Raw genomic sequence first — 4,569 nt, forward strand, 5'->3', positions numbered from 1 at the left:
ATCCTTCCAGTGTCGAACATCGGGGGGAGTCACCAGGGAGAAGGGTCTGCACTCCTCCAGTGCAGGGCAAGGCTTCCCTTCTTCCACTGCCTTGTGAATCGCAGTGAAGGCCTTTTCCATAAAGGGGAGGATCGCATCATCAGGTGCGACGTAGGTAGGGTGCTTCTTGCTCAGCGCCGGAAGCTTTGAGCAGGTAAAGCCCCTACTTTTAAAACCGTTGGCCAACATAGCCTGGGCCTTCGGGAGATCGAACACTATCACCTCCTTAGGTTCGGTCTCTTCTTTAGAGGCAGGTTCGGATCGAAGCCGGACGTAACAGTCCGGATAAGCCTCAAAACTCGGGAAGAACTCCACTTCTTCCAGGGCAACCGAGCCGACCTTCTCGCTGATGAAGATCCTGCCCGTTGCGATGGGCATATGCTCGGCATACCTCCAGGGGTTGGTGTGCGAGCATACCGGGAGGTCCTTAACCGAAATCCTTTTCGGCTCCTTGGAACTTCCCATGGACCTGATGTACTCGTGTGTCACCTGGAGTTTCTTGTCCATAAGCGCTTCAATCATACGGAACATCTCCTGGGCGGTTGGGATGGGATCCGGGGTGGCGGAGGTAGACGGGAGAGATACTTCCGTCGGTGTAGGAGTTGGGGCGGTGGTGGAAGGCGGAGCGACCTCCTGCTCCGACTCGGTGTATTCCACCTGGTCCTCTTCATAGTCCAACTCTTGGGCCATGAGGTTCCTCTCCGTTGTCTCCGAAATCTCCGACATGCGCTCCGCGTTGTCGGTATCCAGGTGACACTCGTGCATGGACTGGGCCATGACAACATCGGGTTCCACCGTGATCTGGATGGTGGGGATCTGATCCTTGGGGACCACAGAGTCTGGGGATGCCTTTGGGAACAGTAAGGCCCTCATGTCTTCAGTGGCAAGGTACGGTCCAGTGGCGTTCTTCTGGAAGCCACGCACCCATTTGCGTAGCTTCTCTCGAGAGGCGTCCCTAACCTCCGCTGAAGGAGGGTTATTGAACGCGTCGACCAGGCGTTCCTGGCAGACCGTACAGTTCTGCGGGTCCCAGAACTTCAGATCTCCTTTCTTTTTGGCACAAGGGGCGTGGGTCCTACACGCCGTGTGCCCATAAAAGTGCGGGCGCTTCACTGCACAGAAGCCGTGATCGCACTTCAGTTGCTCCTCCTGTAAGAGAAAGAGAACTTGAGTATGGGGGAGTCATAAGGATGACTTCTATTCTAAAGTTTAATATTAATTGATTAATCTTTAACTTAATATTAAGTGTGATGATCAGAGAATGGGCGGAAAAGAAGGAGATAGATACATACTCCGTGTAACCCGCCCGGCTGGTTACCGTGACATTATCCATAGACAATTTGTTGTGACCGAAGGCACAGGACAGAATTCGACATGGAATGCCGGGAAGGCAGTGGGAATTCTATTGGGAATTGTCAAGGATATAAAAACTAGGACTGAGGCTACTCAGACCCTAGAACTGGGAACGTAGAAGATCCCATAGGGTAACGGTTTCCGGCAACCAGCCGTGCTAAGATACACACAGCATGCTGGAAATCTGTGATATGCAAGAAGACAGCATGGTTACTAATAGAACGGTAAGATAATACCTATCCATTTACGTAATCAAACCATCTGGTTGCGATGTAGGGCTATCAACATGAGATGATAGCTAGTAGAAGGGGTGTAATTCGCCTTGACGCCTCCGGAAGGCTCCGGCAGACCGACAGCACACCTGAGGCTGCTCCAGCAGAGTTTCTGGCATTAGGGAAGACAAATATAAAAGTCAGGAGTAATACCAGGGTGGCGGCCGCCGGCACAGCGGCGGCACTCCGGCGGGGAGCGGCGGCTCCGGCAGCCGAAGGTTGCCGGCTTGGTGACAGGAACAAGGATGGTTATAGCAGAACCGGACTGCCGGCAGTGGATGCCGGCACTGCAGGGGACGGGCCGGTGGACGGACGACCGAAGCTATGAGGTAGGAGGGAAGGCCATTGGCTGGAAGCCGGTGGGAGGCGGCAGTCCCCCGGCACACGGAGGACTGGCGGCCCAGAGGGCAAGGGATAAGTCACCAAGGTAGGAGGTGGGTATCACCGACAGGGGAGGCGGCAAGGGACCGGCACCGGGATAGTGAAAGAGACAGAGGGAGGGATGTAGGGGCACGGCTCAAGGACCCCAAGACATCCCACCTTAGTGGGTGTACCCATGATAGAGGCTAGCCCTATCAACCAGAAGCAGGGGCCGCAGAGGACTGGGAGCCAAGGTAGCCCAAGGGAGGGCTAGGGAACACCCAAGAGGGGGGGGGGAGAACCCCTGCAGACAGAACGCATCCAGTGGCTAACCCCATAGGACACTATGAAGGGTATATGTACCAGAGCGGACTGCACACAGGAGCTCAAGGTAGCCCTATCACTCCACCCTAAGGAGGAGTTGTAGGACAGGGGACAGATGGGTATAGACTAACCTAAGTATAGGCTAGGCCACACAAGAGATAGGTGGGGAGGGGAGAAGAGAAGGGTCTTCTGTGGAGGAGGCTCTGTACCAAAGCGGCCACCAAGGAAGGGAGGACACTCCCTAGCCTAAGGTAAGGCAGCCTGTCTGAAAACGGTGCATGGGTATCGTTTCAGCAAGGTACAGAGCTAACTCCCCCAAAACCTAACCTAGAGCAGGGATGTAACACCCTGAACTAGGAAGGATGGAAGACGTATCGCTATTGCAGGAAAGGTCGGAGACCTAGCCCCAGCAATAGAGGACGGACTAGCCGTTCCTCATTCTCGGACGCAACCCTAAGGGGGGATCATTCCCTTAGGGGGGACAGAGAAGCGATATATACTCTGATAAGAGCTTGATCCCCTTACGTGGTAGGGGGAGCAAGGCTACACAGAGGGGATACCCTAAGGCAGGGGATGAAGGAAGCATATAGGGGTCCTACTTGTAGGTTAGGTTAGAAAGGCACACTATCTAACCTGTCCCCTATATGGTCCCTGAAGGCGAAAACACTTGCATCACAGTCAGTAGTATTGTAAAATAATGCCACTATCTTCATAATTAAACCAAGGATCACTGAAATATCATGCATGAACAGTGATGTAGGCGCTCTGGCCTAGGGGCTAGACTAGCCAACTGGTATGGGGTCAAATGATGACCGATAACAAGGCGTCAAAACACGATATAAAAGTTCCTAGCTATGAAGACTAAATAACTAATAGTATCGATTAGTTAATGAGGCCGGAAAACGCTGTTGAGGCTATCTAAATAAGGCATGCAAAACAACAGCAACGCCATAAAATGGCGGGTCCGGATGAGGCACAGCTCTGCCAAAAAACATCAAATATCTCAAAAAGTAAAAGTTACTTCACGGTCAGAGCTTATTTAAACAACACTGGAACCCTGTACTCAACTTTCCAGAAGAAGGCAAGGCCGAGGGTAGAGACATGGCTAAGATGCAAGTCGATAAGGTACGCACAGGGAAAAGTCCGACTAGTAAGGCAAGCTACTAAACGAAGGATGAGGACGGACGTGACGTCATTTAGCAATGGCGCCCGTTTGTTTACGTCTCTAGTACCAAAAGTAGCCACGAACGAGATTAGCTGTGGAACGGCTCCCCAGCTATTCTCCGCCCCTACACTTCGAAGTGTTAACTCTATGTAGGGTGTAGATAGCTATGTGGCGCGTTAATACATGCGTCCCCTGTTGATATACGATGTCTTAAAGGGAAACCTTTAGGATGCTCGCTCCAGAAGTTAAAATTCTGTGATAACCTGTGGTTAAATTCTCTGGGAATATTTAGTAGTTATATACCCAAGGAAGCTACCAGAAAAGGAACCTTCCATCAGGACGCCATGGCTTGAGCCCAAAAACTGGATTTTGAGAAAGCGAAAACTCTATTTTTGAGTGATATGGCCATGTCGTCCTGATGGACTCTCCCTCCTTTCTAAAAAGGAGTATACATCTATGTAACGAAGTCCCCACCCAAAACTACTCTATCTGCGACTATCCATGCTTAATTGCAACAAGGAATAGTTCGCCGCAGTGGTACTGGGAGGGGATCCAACGGGTAACCTTGATAACGGCTCCCCTTCAATTTTGCCACTCTTCCCCCTCAAAGCGAAAACTCTATTCTGGGTGAAGATTGCTAGGTGTCATATCAAGAAATATGTCCCCTGATATTATGCGATATCCTTAAGAGTTATATTAAGGATACTTGCGCCAGGAGTTAGAATTCTGGAGACATGTGGTCAATTCTTTAGGAGTATCACTGTAGCCAAAAATCCCTTAGAAAGCTGCCTAAAGTAACCTTCCATCAGGACGACATGGCCATATCACCCAAAAATAGATTTTTCGCTTTGCTCAAAATCCGTTTATTCGGCCTATTAGTCTTAGCTTAGCCCTCGTTGGCGAATCCGTTGGTCCGTCATGCTGCATTCGTTCATGATCTCCCATGCTAGGACTCTGCAGTCCTTTAGAGCTCCCCTTTATGAAGGGTGAGCTCCTCTTGTCTGTGCGCAGACTTTCCTGTACTGCCGTTCTATCATAGCCTCTGGGATTTCTCGA

This window comes from Palaemon carinicauda, chromosome 8 (assembly GCF_036898095.1).
Source record: "Palaemon carinicauda isolate YSFRI2023 chromosome 8, ASM3689809v2, whole genome shotgun sequence".
NCBI classification, from domain to species: Eukaryota; Metazoa; Arthropoda; class Malacostraca; order Decapoda; family Palaemonidae; genus Palaemon; species Palaemon carinicauda.